The sequence below is a fragment of the Canis lupus genome, chromosome 37 (genome assembly GCF_011100685.1).
Source record: "Canis lupus familiaris isolate Mischka breed German Shepherd chromosome 37, alternate assembly UU_Cfam_GSD_1.0, whole genome shotgun sequence".
Lineage (NCBI taxonomy): Eukaryota > Metazoa > Chordata > Mammalia > Carnivora > Canidae > Canis > Canis lupus.
The window spans coordinates 29,217,665-29,236,162 of NC_049258.1; the positions used below are offsets into that span (position 1 = coordinate 29,217,665).

Genomic DNA, 18,498 nt, shown 5'->3' on the forward strand with positions numbered 1-18,498 from the left:
AGAATCTATTACAAATGATCATTTCTAATAGGGAAACCAATGATCTCTATCTTCGTTGTACAATCAAAAAATGATCATTAAATCTTAATAAAAAGATATTAAAGTATCAGGCCATTTAGAACTCTTATTTGAATTTCCTTGATTCTATAAAAACAGGGGGTAAAAGAAATCAGAGCTTGGCTCAGTTGTCTTTACCAGACATTATTTGCTTAGTGACAGGAATTGCTTCTTTTTCATAATGACAAGAACGACACTTGATGGAATATAAAAATGAGATTGTGATATGGTCTTATGTCCTTAATCACTAAATATTAGTTTCAGATATCATTATAAAGCTTTTACCTGAGATTCAGCTATTGAATACCCATTTAAGATTACGGCCTTGGCCATGAAGAACAAATGAATTGGAGATGATTTTGAAAAGTGAATTTGAGGTATCCTCCTGCTCAACTCTAACCCTCGAACACCTCAGCCTCAAGCCCTCCTGTCTGATATTTTCCACAAGTATTTGTGCCTCAATCAGTATCACCCTTCACTAAGCTTTTACGGCATTTAGGTCACAAGCTACGGTAGCCAGCACTGGAAATAGACCTGTTGTCTGTCTGACACACCAGGCCGAGAATTGGGAAGATGAATAAGAGGTGATTAACACTCATCCTTTCACTCTCCCTGTTTTTGCTAAGGATGAGCTGTGGCTGAGAATACACAGTATATTGCCTGCTAACGTTAGCTATTACAAATTTCTTATTATTCAAATGGGAAACAATGAAAAATTCTGAATTAGCAATGTGAATAAGAGTCACCACTATATAATGGTGACTCTTTCCTATTTTCCTGAGACAGTAACCGTGTCCTTGTTAAAGAGTGTGCAATGACACTGATGAGGGCGGGCAGAGAGCCCAATCCAGGACAGCATGTCAAAAGCTCTAGGATAGATGGCAGTGTGATATAGCTCTCTTTCCAGATCTCAACCAATCTCACTTTTGACTATTTCTAACAAGTAACAACAATTGAAGATAAAAAAAATAGCACATCTGAAAATTATCTTTGATTCTCACAGTGATTCTTTTCTCTCTCAGTGTTCCTAAAGGCAATGATCTATGTATGGACAGGTGTCTGTTGGTCTCATCTCCTACTACAGGGAGGAAACAGCCCCAGCATAGCTGATATGGCTTCTTCTCCTCCCATCTAGAGGAAGGTGAATATCCTGTAGCAGCTGGGCCCAAACTCTGAGGGTGAACAGCTGGTCTACACAGACGAGTCTCTGTGACCTCATGTGATACCTTCTCTTTCCTCGATGGGACTAAATGCTGCCTGAGCAGTATTTCTTTTTCTAAAAAATCATCCATCAAACACAGTATGATTAACCTTGAAGAACTGTTCTTCTTAGTTTTCACTTTTATTCATTATTTAGATGGAGTTTTGAGCCTGTTCTTCCTGGGGAGAACGTGACACTGTATTGCGACATATGGAGTGATCTTTTCCAAAATGTCACCCACTTGAAATTTTCAATATTCTCAAGCCCTTCTTTTAATGTGGAATGGTAACCAAAGGACCTTCTACCAAGAACAAAATATCAACCTGATAGTCCTGATTCTTCCTACAAGGTAATATAGAAGAGCTAGAGGAATCAGATGACTGAAAGTTCACCCACAAGGCTCCAGATAATCTTGCAGAGCCTTGTTAAGTAAAACTCATTTGGGAAGATTTGGCACCAGATGCAGCTGGGTATTATGTTCTTAATTTGATTTCTGACATGGTTTGCCCATGATATTTGAGACATTTTTGCATGTTCAAACAAGCTAAGGCAGCCTGGGGCCAAAACAATTTTAAAGAAGTGATTTCAGTTGAAGGACAATCTAATTCTGGGCAAATCTAAATGTCATAGGCTGGATTTACAAGCTTCTAAAATATGTAATAAAAAAATTCAGTCGCTATTGGCTGTTTGCTATTTTTCAGTTAAATGTTTTTTTTTTTTAAATGAAATTTTGGATGCAGTCTACTTAGTTGACTTAATATTTGGTAGATATAAATCGAGAAATATAGTAATGCCCGGTAGATGGCAGATCCAAAAAGCGAATTTTGGTGAATGGAAGACATTGATCTAATACTAAGTAGTTTTAGGAGCCAAATAAATAAAGTATTTATGAAACAGATCATTAAAGATGCCAGCTACAGGAAAGTATAGCTGACTCTTGAGCCACATGAATTTGAATTGCATGGGTCTACTTATGTGTGGATTTTTTTTTTAGACAAATCCATTACAGTATTCTAAATGAATTGTCTCTTTCTTGTGATTTTCTCATTAACATTTTCTTTCCTCTAGCTTATGTTATTTTAAGTATTGTGTATAGTATATGATACATACACACGCAAAATATGTGTTAAACAACTGTTTATGTTATCGGTAAGGTTTCCGGTTAGCAGTAGGCTGTTCGTAGTCAAAAGTTATAGGTGGATTTTTGACTGTGTAGAGAGTCGGAGCCCCTACCCCTCACATTGTCCAGGGATTAACTGTAATGTTATTATTTTTAGAGAGGGAGAGAGGAAGAGCAGAGGGAGAGAGAGAATCTTAAGCACGCTGGGCTTGGAGCCCACTTCAGGTCTCAACCTCGGGACCCTGAGATCATGACCTGAGCAGAAATCAAGCTTAACAGACTGAGTCATCCAGGTGCCCAGATCAACTGCATTTTTAATTCAAATTAAATGATAGTAGTGTTGGTCAAAAGATTCAGTTCCATGGAAACTGGGCTAAAAATAGGACACACAACTTGATTCTACATCCTGGCCCCCCTTGCATTCTGGTATGGCCATAACTCAGGTTTGATAATGAATATTAACATAAATACTATGCACACTGGTCTTGCCCATAAAACCTGTGGAATTCTTCACATTCTTTCCCCTTCTGCCTTCCCAAGATGGAAATCATAGTGACCTTGGAGGCCACTTGTGAAAGATTCTAGAACCACAACATAGAAGGACCTGGATCTTGGGAGCACTATGTGGAGAAGGACTTCCCACCAATCATTCATTTGGATTTTATGTGGGAAATACTCTATTTTCAGTCACTAAGAGCTATGAGTTTATTCTTCATAGTAGCTCACATTATCATTCATATATATATATATATATATATATATATATATATATATATATTAACCCATTCATTATAGCCTAGCAATGTTTCAAATGACAGAGCTTCTACTGGTCTTTCAATTCCTTCAATCTTCTGATGGCTGACTTTGCTGTGACAGCAGAAGTGGTGTTGTAGGTCCAGGCGCCACCAGCCACAGTCTTCATGCAAGGAGCCACAGTGCCAGATGCCCACTGCTTGCCTTTTCATCTTGGTCTTGCCACAGAAGGAGCAGGTGTACTTGGCATGCTAGCTAATCTCAATCTTCTTCACCATCTTCCTGAGGGAGGCCTCATAACGGGTCCCATATTTACCCACGATTCTGACCTTCTTGGTGCATTTGGCCATCTTGCCGCCAACCAGGTCTGAGCCCAGAGAGGAAGAAGTAGCTCACATTATCTTAATGAATATGTCCAGTTTTTCCCTGACCTTAATCAAATTACTTAACTTCACTATGCCTCAATTATTTCCTCAATAAAATAGGAATATTACTCATAAGTATCTCAAAGAGTTGTTGGTAGAATATGTGTAAAGTACTTCCACAGGCCAGCTGTGCTGTAAACTCCCAGCCAATGGCAACTATTATTAATCACTCCCATTGGATACATAGCTCATGTTCAGCATCAGTGTTAAACATTCACATATTTTATCTCATTTAATGCTCAAAAAGACATTGCAATGCAGGCATTACCACTGTCATTCTGTGCATAATAATCATTATGATAGTTTAAAAAATGGTCAATTTCTACGTGCTCAGTACTATTCCAAGAATTTCACATGCACTGAATAAGGTATGTAGGTTTCTGAGGTAGGTTTTATTATTATTCTCATTTTACAGGTGAGGAAACAGACACTGAGCTTACTTTTCATCCCCACGCCCTTACAGCTAGTGAGCGGCAAAGCTGAGATTCAACTGAGGACCTCTAACTCCAGAGCCCTTGCTGTTAACCACTGCTGTCACTGAAGTACCTGATGCTTATCAAAGTCAAGGGAAGTATTTGGAGATCCCATGTGTGAGAACCTCTGGCCCTGGAAGCCAAGGGGTCAAATGAAAAGTGAAATCAATTGCATTGACTCATCCTAACCAAAGGGTCAATAAAATGAATTTAAATGTGTCAAAACAGAACTTGACCAGTGCCATCCAGGGCCAGTCCTACAAGTTGGGCTGTTCTGGTATGGCATTATACAACAGCCATGTAATGTGGCCCATTCTAAATATTGACATTACATCGAGTCTTGTTTTAAACCTGAAATGTTTCAAATTCCCACAAATTCTTGCCAACTAGGAAATGTGGATGGCATTTGCCTTTAGTGTCTGTGAATTGTTATGGCGGGTATCACTTTTAACCCAGACGGATCACTCCAGCAGCAGGACCTAGAGCAGTACGGTGAGACCAAATTTTTGCTTCTGTGTCTCTGTCATTAGGTCTAAGATGAATCATCACTGAGACCTTGCAAAGCAGCCTGGTCCTGACTTTTGTGATGGTGAGGGAAGATTCTAGAACATTAGTGATGTTTAATAATTTAAATGTAGATGTTGCATGTGCTGTCAGTGCAATCAATTAGCTGAATTTACTTTTTCTCACAAGAAATATTACGATGCCACAACAATGATGAATATCTTTGCCTTCTTAGCTCTTGCATAAAAGGTCTATTTTACTAGTAATTTTTTCTCCTTTCATAAAAGCAGAGGTTTCCTTCTGCAGAAAACTGCATTTAAGTTATCCATTGAACATTACAGACTGACCAATTCGTTATCTAAAATATATGATTGAATTTCATCATTTTAAGAGTGAGTTCATTATCTGCCTGCTGCTCAATCTCAGCGATAAAAATAGTACAAAGAAGATGTGTTGAAATAGAACACAGTATTTTTTCTGTTCTTCAGAAGCACTCTGGGAAAAATCATTCCATCAGTCCTCCAACATTTACACAGCAAAGAGTTATTATTCCACAATCAATTAAAGGTATAGTCAAGCTTTAAGGTAGATAGAGAATAGCTCCAGAAACTATCGAGGTCACCAAAACTGTATTATTAAAGGGGATGTGTAAAAAATAAGGTCATGTACCAAATACTGCAATAATTTTATTGTGTTTGTCTAAAACGGTGGGTGGGTATGTGTTTGTTTTGAGAATCAAAGACTTTTTATGATTAGAACATAGAGTTAAAACTCTAGGAGAAACTGCAATACCACAAGAAGAGCCATATGTCTTCCAGGGATGAGGAACCTTCCTTGCCTCCCCTACAGCACCCAGACTGGGCCTTTGGACACACTGGAAGTATGACAGTCACACCTCCTAGAAAAAAGCCAAATAAAGTAGGGGGCTCCAGTGCTTATCTCACAAGCCTCAAGTAATCTCACCAGGGAGCCAGACAGCATTCTTGTCCACACAAGTCCCTACAATCTTCAAGCAGATCTTATGATCCTGCTGAATCACAAGGTTCTCATCCATTGTCTATAACGTGGTGGATTGGAGTTAGGATCAAACTTCATCTATGATGGTTTGGAATTAGAAAAACTCAAGCCATATGAAAAATGAGCGAATATGCACTGCTGACAGTGTGACATTTGCTTGGTAGGATGCTAGATATCCCTTCAGAGTACACAACAGAACTCTGGAGTTGACACTTGTGTTCTGGGGCCTCTGTAACCTTTGATAAGTCACCTAGCTTCTCTGTAACTCCATATCCTCATCTGCAAATATGGAAATAATAATACTTTTATGATAATTACAGATAATAAGATAATAGTAATTCAATGTAGCTGTAGAAATAAATGGAATCAAATATATGAGTTTAGAATAGTATCTGTCCTAAAATAAGTACTTGATGAACATGTGAAAAAGGAATAAAGGCAGCCCGGGGGGCTCAGCGGTTTAGCGCCGCCTTCAGCCCAGGGTCTGATCCTAGAGACCCGGGATCAAGGCCCACGTCGGGCTCCCTGCATGGAGCCTGCTTCCCCCTCTGCCTGTGTTTCCACCTCTCTCTCTCTGTATGTCTCCCATGAATAAATGAATGAAATCTTTAAAAAGAAAAAGAAAAAAGAAGAAGGAATAAATGTTATTTTTCTTGGGTAAGCATGCATTACTTTTTCAATAAAAAATTAAGACATTTAATTTAAAATAATGCACTAATTCAAGAGGATCCTTTAGTTTCAAAAGGTGTGAAAGAGATAGTAGGAGGTTAAGAATAAATATAGTCTATCTTCCCTACTAGAGACCATATGTTAAGGAAGTGAAAAACAAGATGGCAGAGAAGCCAATATCTTCCATTTCCCACTTGTCACCATCTACCCTGCACATGTTTCAGGGAAGAAAAAATTATCTAGGTATCAGTTCCAAGTTCTAACAATTAAGATTAATTTGGGTGAGTTCCATTTTAAACGCAACTTGCCTGTCTTACAGGAACTTACTTTACCCATTTAGCTTGTTTTAACAAACTCATTCAGAGAGTTCAGGTTGTCAAAAAATGCAAAGTATAAGTTTGCAAAGTAAGAAGTTTTAAGTGAAAATAAACTATGGGGGACTATCCTTGGGTGGCACTTGGGCAGGATGTCTGTTATAACTTGCTGCTTTTAAAACATCCTCAAGGGGCAGCCCAGGTGGCTCAGTGGTTTAGCGCCGCCTTCAGCCCAGGGCCTGATCTTGGAGACCCGAGATCGAGTCCCGCGTCTGGCTCCCTGCATGGAGCCTGCTTCTCCCTCTGCCTGCATCTCTGCCTCTGTGTGTGTGTGTCTTTCATGAATAAATGAAATATTTTTTTAAAAAAGGAAGGAGGAAAGAGGTGACAGGAGAGCAGCTTCAGTACTCAGTGTATTAATCCATTAATATGGTATAATTAGATAGGGTAAGGAGACCTCTGTGGTGGGTACCTTTGGAACTCTCTCTTTTGAGTTTTACATAATTGTATTGTAAATCTAACTAAGATTTATTCTTAGAATTTCGCCTCCTAGCCAGTCCATCTATCAGTCTGCAGACTACAGGGTCAAGACCCTTGGAAAGAGGCTTCATACACATACAAAGTTAAGGTGGTTATTAATGCTTCCAGCGAAATAGCATGAACTCCTAATGAAAACACAAATAATTCTTCAAGTCACACACACAGACAGAAAATATGACCTTCAAAGGTTTAGAAAATGTCAGGTTCTTTAAAATGAAATTGTATTGAAAGTATAAAAAGCTTGAGGTAGTCCAGGAAAAGAGTAGGGGAAATCAACAACATTTGTTAAAGTAACTAGAGATAATAATATTAATCTTACTGTAGCCTCTGGGTCTTCTCTCTGCCATAATACATGTAGATTAGATTCTCTTTGTCTCTTATGATCAAAATGTACAGAGGAGCAAGTAGAAAATCTTTAGAAGTTTGCCTGAAATGAGATGAAAACAAGAGGTGAAAACAACCCAGGTATATTAAAATCATAAAATGTAATAGCTGAAAAGATTTGCAGAGAACAGACTATCTAATCCCTTAAAGTTAAAAAACTGAAACTCAGAGAAGTTGCCTGCCCAAGATTGCACAGCAGATGGGTACTTAATCTATTCCTTAACAACTGGTTTTTCTGTACTTGCCTTGAGGCATGATCATAACTGCATAGTAAGTTCCCAGTCCTGCTCATCCAGATTTTATGATGTTATTTTAACATATATAAAATATTTTAAGTGGATTTCTTAATATTTTGAAAGATCAGAGGATTATGGGCTCATAACTGGAACTTCTGGTTTAAATCTCAATTCACCTCACCTCATAACTAAGTTTTTGCAGATGTGATTTGGCAAACTTGGGTCACTTGAAAATGCAGAAAGGCTTTGGTGTCCCTAAACATGGTCAGCTACATCTCTCTTCCACTTGAGGTCCCACTTGGCTTCAGACTAGATGAATGGGCAACAGATTCAAGCAATCACGTGAGTGAAGGGGCCTTGAACTTCTCATTTGTTTACAGGACAGTGGACACTCAAAGTTTTATTGGAAGCCCTTGAGTTGTTGATTCTGCAAGGACAAAGCCTTGCCCAATGAAGGGAAAAGTTGACTGATTATGATACCAGGCATCTCAAACCCGGGCACCTCCCATGATGGAAGGACTTCTCCCCCATACCCCACAAAAGTATGGCTCTTCCCTGCAGTAGACATGCGGTGCCAACCAGGGAAAATAAAAGAGGGGGGAGAAGGAGAAGATTGGAGAACTGCTAGGACAAGGGACAAAAATAAAGAACAAGGATGACTTGACAAGCACTTTGGGGATTGGGAAGGAATTGAGAATGAATAGGAGGAGGCAGTAAGAAGATTCCAGAATGAGGAGTAATGTGAGAAAAGGAAAATTATGTAGTATGATTATGGATTATGAATTAGTTCCCTTGGTCATTATTTTATTAAAATTGATAAATAAATAATTATTTTATGACTATTGCTTGCTGGATGTCACTTCTTTGTATGTAATATCTTTCAGACACTGAGCCCCAGCTTTTACGAGGTTATATCACTTGTTGCTTTCCCAGTCTCCAACTCTCATTTCTGGAGCTGCATTTGCTCTGCACAACCTCCTGTTCTTAGAAGTGGCTACTCACTGTGCCTCTGGTCCCACCCTTAACTCAGTAGGGCGGTGCTGCTTCATACCTCTCTGTTGGTGTAGAGAAATGAGAAGCAACTGCATGATAGTACAGCTTAAAATAAGTACTACCACAGAAAAAAATTAAAATATAAGGATTTGGGAGGAAATACATCTGTGGCAGACAAAGGAAACGAGAAGACTGTGAAGTGCTGCTGCAATTAAAATGCTGATTCTAAATCTGTTTGAACTTAAAAACTCCTCTTCTCATTTTCTCTGAGTAATCATATGGCTCATATTCAGAATGTGTTAGCTTAGGCATCCTGCTTAAAATACACTTTGATTAATTCTGAATTATTCAGCGTTAATCAGGTATTGCTTCAAGTTATCTTTTTTGTGTTTCATGTCTCCAAAGTCTCAAAGTCGAGTTCAAACGCTTCTGAATAAAATCAGCCCTAAATGAAATGTCAACTTGGCTCTACCAACAGTTTACCAGACATCAAGGGTGTTAGAAATGCAAGGCTGGGTTGCCAAAGGACAATTTGGAAAGAAAAGAGACTATTTCTCAAAAGGTGAATGCAATCTATCTGAGGATGGGATTCTGCTTAACTGGTTCAGATGCTACGGTGCTTAAAGGCAACAGTATTAATGGGTGGTGGGACAAATGCTGTATTTCTGGGAAGTGTAGAACACAGGTTTTTGAGTAGAACAACAGCCCTGTTTTGGGATGTTGGTCCAGCAAAAATGTACTGGGGAAACCAAGATGTTTGTTATTACTGAAGGGGATTTCCAGTGGAGCAATATCATGATGCACTTATGAGTATGATTTTGGCATGGGTACCCCTGCGTTCAATTCTGATTCTACTTCTCACCAGCCATGTGGCTTGCACAAGTTGAGTGACTGAGCTTCAGTTTATATACTATTTGGCATGTGGTAGATATGTAAGCAATGATAACTGTTAATATTGTTTTTTTATTTAAATTTTAGGTAGTTAGCATACAGGGCTATATTGGTTTCTGGAATAGAATTCAGTGATTGATCACTTACATGCAGTACCCCGTGCTCATCATAACAAGTGCCCTCCTTAATTCCCATCCCCCATCCCCCATCCACATCCCTCCATCACCCCTCAGTTTATGCTCTATCGTTAAGAGTCTTTTATGGCTTGTTTCCCTCTCCCTTTTTTTTTCTTTTCTCCTTTCCCTACGTTCATCTGTTTTCTTTTTTAAATTCTACACGAGTGAGATCACATGGTATTTGTCTTTCTCCAACTAACTTATTTCACTTAACATGAAACACTCTAGTTCCATGTCGTTGCAAACAGCAAGATTTCATTCTTTTCGATGGCTGAGTAGTATTCCTCTGTGTGTGTGTGTTTGTGTGTGTGTGTGTGTGTGCACATACCACATCTTCTTTATCCATTCATCAGTGGATGGACATCTGAGTTCTCTCCATAGTTTGGCTACTGTTGATAATGCTGCTGTAAACATTGGGATGCATGTTCCCCCTTGAATCTGTATTTTATTCTTTGGGGAAATACCTAGTAGTGCAACATATGAACTATGTTGGAACATAGTTCTATTCTTAACATTCTGAGGAACCTCCCTACTGTTCTCCAGAAGGATTCCCACCAGCAGTGCAGGCGGGTTCCCCTTTCTCCACATCTTCGCTGACACCTGTTGTTTCTTTTGTTAATTATAGCCATCTTGACAGATGTAAGATGTATCTCATTGTGGTTTGGGTTTGTATTTCTCTGCCGACGAGTGATATTGAGCATCTTTTCATGTATCTGTTAGCCATCTGGATGTCTTTTTTGGAAAAATGTCTTCTCATGTCTTCTGCCCATTTCTTAACTGGGTTACTTATTTTTTGGGTATTGAATTTGATAAGTTCTTTGTAGATTTTGGATACTAACCTTTTATCAGATAAGTCATTTGTAAACATCTTCTCTCACTCAGTAGGCTGCCTTTTAATTTTGTTGGTTATTTCCTTTGCTATGTAGGTTTTTATCTTGATGAGGTCCTCCAATTTTTGCTTGTTTCCCTTGCCTGTAGTGACATGTCTAGTAAGAAGTTGCTACGGCTGAGGTTAAAGGGGCTTCTGCCTGTGTTCTCCTTTAAGATAGATCTTCAGTGCAGAGTGATGGTTTGAGGTCATGTGGTTCTTCCATAATGCTTTTGGATTGGATTGTAGTGCATGGAGGAACGCATTTGATTGCAAGGGGCACAGTATTTTCCATAAAAATAGGAATATCAGCTCCAGCGTCATCTAACCTGAACTGTCCGTATACTACAAGGAATCGAGGAGTGGTACTAGTAGCTAAAAGACACTATGTGAACATGGAAGAGTCCTGGAAAGTACAGCTCAGCCTCAGAGTCTGGGACTGGGGACAGGCCAAGCTCCAATCCATTTGCCCCATCCCTGCACAGATGCAAACAGCAGTGAGCTGACTCAGGAACAGCCAATAATGGCAACTATGCAGCTTGAAGTTAGGTTTACTTGAAAAATTCATGCTCTGGTCAGCTTTTAAAGTGGATAGCATTGGCACCAAATATATAAGATCTGCATGTTTGTGTCTGAGAATATTTCTTCTAGTCCTCTAACCCATAGAATCCTTAAAGATCAGATTCTATTTTAACTTCTTTTTCAATTTTGGCCATACTATTTATTCAGTGGAATGTGGTACAATATAAACTGAGTTTCATGGAACAAAATAATTCTTCATACCGAAGTTGTGTCATTTCAAACCTATTCCTTCCAAATGACATTTTTGTTTGACACTTCTGTCTTTATATTTCTTGGACAGTCGATTTATACTTGCCGTGTTAATCAAATTTGACTTCATTTGATCATATTTTTAAAGAGCAGTGTACACTTTCCATCATGTCTTCTAAGATGATTTTTTAAATTATTTTAATAAAACAAAGAATTCACTGCTCATTCCATTCATAGATTTATTTTTGCTGGGCATTCTTTGTCCAGCTCCATATCTGTTTCTTGGCATCTCCCCCCACCAGCCCTCTTTTTTATTCTTAAGTTACTTTGGGAAAAATATCCTCATTGCTTCTCATCGCTTATACAAACTGAGAGGCTCCAAGTCCTTCTGCTCTAACCTTTACCTTCATCCTCCACATTCGATATGTCACCAAAGACTATCCATTTTACTTGCTGAATATTTTTTTAAATAACAGCTTTATTGAGATATAATTTACATAGCATAAAAACTATCCTTTTAAAGTGTACAAGTCAGTAATTTAAAAAATATATTCATAGAATTGCACAACCATTTCCACACTCTAATTCCAGAACATTTTTATTACCCCAAAAGGAAACTCCATACCCATTAGCAGTTACTCTCCCTGCATCCTCTCCCGAGTGCCTTTAATCCATTTTCTCTCTCTCTGGATTTGCCTGTTCTGTATATTCAATATAAATGGAATCACGCAATGAGTGGTCTTTGGTGGTTGGCTTCTTCTAGTTAACGTAATGTATTCAAAGTTCATCCACATTGTAGTATGTATCAGTACTTCATTCCTTTTTATGCCAAATAATATTCCATTGTTTGAATATTCCACAGTCTGTTTATTTGTTCATCTGTTGATGGACATTTGAGTTGTTTCTGCTTTGGAGCTACTATGAATAACATTCATGTACCAGTTTTTGTATGAACATGTGCTTTCAATTCTGTTGGGTAGATGCCTCAGAGTGGAATTTCTGGATCATATACTAACTCTATGCTTAACAATTTTAAGGAACTGTCAAAGTTTTCCAAAGTTGCTGTATCATTTTACAATCCCACCAGGAATGTCAAACAAGGATTTGACATGATGAATATTTAGGTCTCTACACCCTCTTCTCTACCTCACTATCAATGTCTCAGTTCAGATCCCCATCATCTCCCACCTGGACCATGACAATCACCTAATTGGTTTGGTTAGTGTAGACAGCCTTCCCTATCCATCTTTCCCACTTCCACAAAGAACGGTTCTTTGTAAAACACAAAACTGACTAAGTTACTCCTTCCTATCAATCCTCACACATCTTCCTGTTCCTCTTCTAAAAATCATTGGTTATAATGAAGTATATGAATCTTTTGGGGACAACTTAAGATTATATTTTTATATTGAAATATGTTATTTGCCTTTTATAGTGTCATCCAATAAATATTTATTGAGCACCCACTACTATATTAGAAAATAAGTATAAGCATTTTTCCTCTTACGGTATCCAATATTTGGACCTAGGATTAAAAATACTAATATTTTGAATTTACCTAAAGTATTTGGTTACTGGAAAGTACTTAAAAAGCTGTACTATTCACTGGACAGGGTTTAAGATATGTTTTTAAAAATTATATTTATTTATTCATGAGAGACAACAGAGAGAGAGGCAGAGACACAGGCAGAGGGAGAAGCAGGCTCCATGCAGGGAGCCTGACGCGGGACTCGATCCCGGGACTCCAGGATCACGCCCTGGGCCAAAGGCAGATGTTCAACCACTGAGCCACCCAGGTGCCCCTAATATGTATTATTAACTAATACTTTATTATTCAAAAATATTTACTAAGGACACATGCTAGAAGCTGCTCTAGATACCTGGGATACAAAACAGGCAGAATTTCCTGTTATTATGATTTTTCCTTCTGGAAGGGAAACACAGGCAATAAACAAATATGTAAAGTATTTTAAATGTCAGTAAGTGGTATGGAGACATGTTAGGCAGGGTGCAGTAGAGGAAGCGTTCAGAGAAGGCTGTAGTTTTTAATAGACTGGTCAAAAAAGACTTCGTTGACAAGGTGATGGTGGTCTTTCTTCAGGAAAGATCTGAAGTAAGTGAGGCATTGCATCATATGGCTACTCATGAGAGGAGCAATCCAGGTAGAAAGGACCCTAAGATGTGAGAGTATTTGATGCGTTCTAGTGACAGTCAGAAGACTAGTGCACTTGGAACCACATGAATAAGAGGGTGTGTTGAATGATAAGAGTTCATTTGTTTCACAATGAAACAGAGAATGATGTAGGTTTGCTCAAGGGTTTGCAGGGCACACAGATTAGGACTTTCCCAGAATTGAACCTAGGAAATGGTAGAAGAACAAGCCTAGTTCTGTTACTGTTTAATGAACAGCAAGACAAGTTGGGTGAGAAGTACCCTTGTGAGAAGCTTATACCTCAGTCATTTCCCTGACTCCCTGTAGAAGGAAGATATAAAGAGCCCAAAACACCAATAGCTTTTCCCAAAAAGAGTTTGCTTTTTAAATTCAGAGACAGCAGGGAGACAGGAAGCTGGGGAAGCTTTCCATGTGTCATAGCAACAGTGGGGCAGTGGTGGGACCCATGTAGAGACGTGATTGTGGCAGTGAGGGAACAGTTGGACTACACTCCCAAGTATGTGGGTAAAGGAAGAGGAAATTGGATCTGGCCAAAGGAGATGTGTGAGCTCCAATATTTGGCTAACAGCAACTGGTTTCTAGCTTTTAAGGGAGATTCCTATTACATTGGTGACCCTGGTTACCTTCTGCAATAGAAACTGATTCCTTTACCGAAGTAATTAATAGTTAAAACACACTGTTGTCAGAGTATTTCAGTTACAAATTTGTGCTTAACCAGAATATTTCATTAAAAGGATGTTGTGCCTATCAGATAATTGCTTTTGTCTTTTTTAATGTATGTTTTAAAACAAAAGTAATACATGCACATAATTTCAGAAGTCAAATATTGCCAGGTTTATGACTAAAAAAAAAGTATCCTTCATAAACAAGCAAATAAACAAACAAAAAACCAAGAAGGATAAAAACCATAAACACCATATGATCATTTCAATAGATGCAGGAAGAGCATTTGAAAAAGTACAACCTTTATTCATGATAAAAACACTCAACAAGGGGATCCCTGGGTGGCTCAGTGATTTAGCGCCTGCCTTTGGCTCAGGGCGTGATCCTGGAGTCCCGGGATCGAGTCCCACATCCGGCTCCCTGCATGGAGCTGCTTCTCCCTCTGCCTGTGTCTCTGCCATTCTCTCTCTGTGTCTCTCATGAATAAATAAATAAATAAAATCTTAAGAAAAAAAAAACACTCAACAAAATAGGTATAAAGGGAACAGGTTCTAAGATAATAAAGGCCTTATATCAAAAACCTGGGTCACCTAGGTGGCTTAGTCATTAAGTGTCTGCCCTTGGCTCAAGTCATGATCCCAGGGTCCTGGGATTAAGCCCCACATCAGGTTCTCTGCTCAGTGCACAACTTACTTTTCCTCTCCCTCTGCTCCTCCTCTGCATGTACTCACTCTCTCTCCCCTATCTCAAATAAATTTTTTTCAATCTTTTAAAAAAAGTAAAACCTATAGCTAACATCATACTCACTGGTGAAAAAATGAAAGCTTTTCTTTAAGACCAGGAATAAAACAAGGATGTCCACTCTCACCACTTTTATCCAACGTAGTACTGGAAGTCCTAGCCACAGCAATCAAACAAGAACAAGAAATAAAAGGCAGCCAGATTGGTATGGAAGAAGTAAAACTGTTACATTTTCAGATGACATGATACTATCTGCAGAAAACCCTAAAGACTCTACCAAAACCTATTAAAACTGATACCTGAATTCAGTAAGGTCACAGGATACAAACTCAATATGCAAAAATGTGTCACATCTCCATACACTAATAATGAGGTAGCAGAAAGAGAAATTAAGAAAACAGTCCCATTTACAGTTGCACCAAAAATAACAAAATAACTAGAAATGAACTTAACCAAGGAAGTGAAACTTCAGCGTACTCTGAAAACTATGAAGCGCTGAGGAAAGAAGTAGAAAACAATACAAATGAATGGAAAGATACTCTATGCTCATGGACTGGAAGAAGAAATCTTAAAATGTCCATACTACCCAATGCAATTTCCATATTCAGCGCAATCCCTATCAAAATACCAACAGCATTTTTCACAGAACTAGAACAAACAATTCTAAAATTTGTACAGAACCACAAACAATCCCGAATAGCCAAAGCAATCCTGAAAAGGAAGAACAAAACTGGAGGCATCACAATCTCAGATTTCAAGATATGCTACAAAGCTGTGGTCATCAAAACAGTAGGGTACTGACACAAAATGGACACAGAGATCAATGGAACAGAAGAGAAAATCCAGAAATAAACCCACAATTAAATGGTCAATTAACCTTTGACAAAGCAGGAAAGAATATCCAATGGGAAAAAGAAGGTCTCTTCAACAAATGGTGTTGGGAAAACAGGACAGCAACATGCCAAAGAATGGAACTGAACCACTTTGTTACCCCATACACAAAAACAAACTCAAAATGGAATAAGGACCTAAATGAGAGCCCTGAAGCCATAAAAATCTTAAAAGAGAGCCCAGGCAGTGATTTCTGACATTGGCCATAAACATTTTTCTGGATATCTCCCCTGAGGCAAGGGAAACAGAAGCAAAAATAAGCCATTGGGACTACATCAAAATACAAAGCTTCTGCATGGCAAAGGAAATAATCAACACAACTAAGAGAAAACCTACTGAATGGGAGAACATATTTCCAAATGGCATATCTGATAAAGGGTTAGTATCCAAGAGGTGTAAAGACCTTATTAAATGGGCAGAAGACATGAACAGACATTTCTCCAAAGAAGACATCCAGATGGCCAACAGGCACCTGAACAGATGCTTCGCATCACCCGTCATCAGGGAAATACAAGTCAAACCACAATGAGACAATGAGATATCACCCTCACACCTGTCAGAATGGCTAAAATCAAAAACACAAGAAACAACAAGTATTGGTGAGGATGTGGGGTAAAGTGTCGTGCACTCTTGGTGGGAACGCAAACGGGTGCTGTCACTGTGGAAAGCAGTACGGAGTTTCCTCAAAAATTAAAAATAGAATTACCAGATGATCCAGGAATTCCACTACTGGGTATTTACCCCAAAATGTGAAAACATAAATTCAGAGGGAGGCTTGCACCTCTCTGTTTATTGCGGCATTATTTACAATAGTCAAATTATGGAATCAGTCCAAGCGTCTCTCATTAGATGAATGGATAAAGAAGTGATATATATTACTTAGCCATAAAGAAGGGTGAAATTTTGCCATTTGCAACAACATAGATGAATCTCATCTATCTCGTCTAACCTCTCATAATATGAGGCTATTATGCTCAGTGAAATAAGTCAGTCAGAGAAAGACAGATGCCGTGTGATTTCACTCATATGTGGAATTTAATAAACAAAACAAATGAGCAAAGAAAAAAGGAAACCATAGCCAAACTCTTAACAATAGCAAGAAAACTGATGGTTACTAGAGGAGAAATGGGTGGGGTTACAGGTGAAATAGGTGATGGGAATTAAAGAGTACACTTATGATGATGATTAGGTAAAGAATTATTGAATCATTATGTTTTACACCTGAAACTAATATAACAATGTATGTTAATTGTATTGAAATTAAACTTTTAATGAGATTTTAATTCTTCTACAAATCCTCCTACCATCTTCGATCCTCCCGAGAGTTATACTACCCTTTTGGATTAAATCAATCAATCTCACTGTTTATGTAATTATAACTATTTAAGTTGTATTAAGCCAAGGACACTTCACTCACTTCACTAAAAGCCTACAACCCTCTGAGCCCATTCTCTCCTTCTTCAAATCGGTTCTGTGCTCTGAGGCCAGAGGATCTTTCTAAACTGAAGCACATTGGGCTTCAAATTCTCCAGTGGATTCCAAATCTTCTATGGAAACAGTCCAAAATGCCTACCTCCACCCACAAAGCTGCCTACTTCTATGTGTCACTACACATTCCTTCTAAATCTCTGCCTTTTGCCATGCACTACTTTTATTGTTGCGAATTATGATAAAGTTCTTTTTTTTTTTTTTTTTTAAGATTTTGTTTATTCACGGGACACCTGGGTGGCTTGGTGGTTGAGTGTCTGCCTTTGGCTCAGTGTGTGATCCCGGGTCTTGGAATTGAGTCCCATATTGGCCTCACCTCAGGGAGCCTGCTTCTCTGCCTCTCTCTCTCTGTGTCTCTCATGAATAGTTAAATAAAATCTTAAAAAAATTTTTTTATTTATTCATTTAAAAGAGAGAGAGTGAGAGAGTGAGAGAGGAGAGAGCACACACTGGGGGAGGGGCAGAGGAGAGGAAGGAGCAGACCCCCTCCTCCCCCCACTGAGCAGGGTGCAGCATGTCAAGTCCTAGCTGGATCCTGCGATCATGACCTAAGCTGAAGGCAGATGCCTAAACACCTGAGCCACCCAGGCGCCCCGATTTTTTTTTTTAAGATTTTATTTATTTATTCATGAGAGACACAGAGAGAGGCAGAGACCCAGGCAGAGGGAGAAGCAGGCTCCATGCAGGGAGCCTGACGTGGGACTTGATCCTGGGTCTCCAGGATCACGCCCTGGACTGAAGGCAGGTGCTAAACTGCTGAGCCACCCGAGCTGCCCTCATTTGGTTTTTAAAACCTAGTTCCCCCTGTTTCAGAATCTTCATGCAGGCTTCTGAGTTCCATACCTACCTATCACATCGCTTTCCTTCATAACGCATATCATATCTGTCAGGTTTCACAAGGGCAGAGGTTGTATCAGCCTTCTTCCTCATTCCAGCACAATTTTGAACCTTTAGTTGACTTTTAATAAATATTTGCAGAAGAAAAGAAAGGAGAGAGAAAGGAGGAATGAACAGAAAAGGAAAGAGCTCAGGGAGACAGGGAGAAAGAAAGGGAGGGTGAGTAGACTTATTAATTTATTGATTACAAATTTCATCTTCTAACACAATTAAACATTTTCTAAGTGCTTTGGTCAGCTCTGGCCACAATAAG

General features: G+C 38.8%; 1 long non-coding RNA gene and 1 pseudogene across 1 annotated transcript; one reads left to right on the top strand and one right to left on the bottom strand.

The window, feature by feature from the left end:
* The first annotated feature begins 1,077 nt into the window (after window positions 1-1,077).
* On the top strand, window positions 1,078-4,123 carry LOC119867909. The gene is made up of 3 exons (XR_005385006.1): window positions 1,078-1,198; window positions 1,415-1,607; window positions 3,972-4,123. It is a non-coding gene; the product is annotated as an uncharacterized LOC119867909 (long non-coding RNA).
* Window positions 3,202-3,481, bottom strand: LOC106558318 (annotated as a pseudogene).
* Window positions 4,124-18,498: the final 14,375 nt, after the last annotated feature.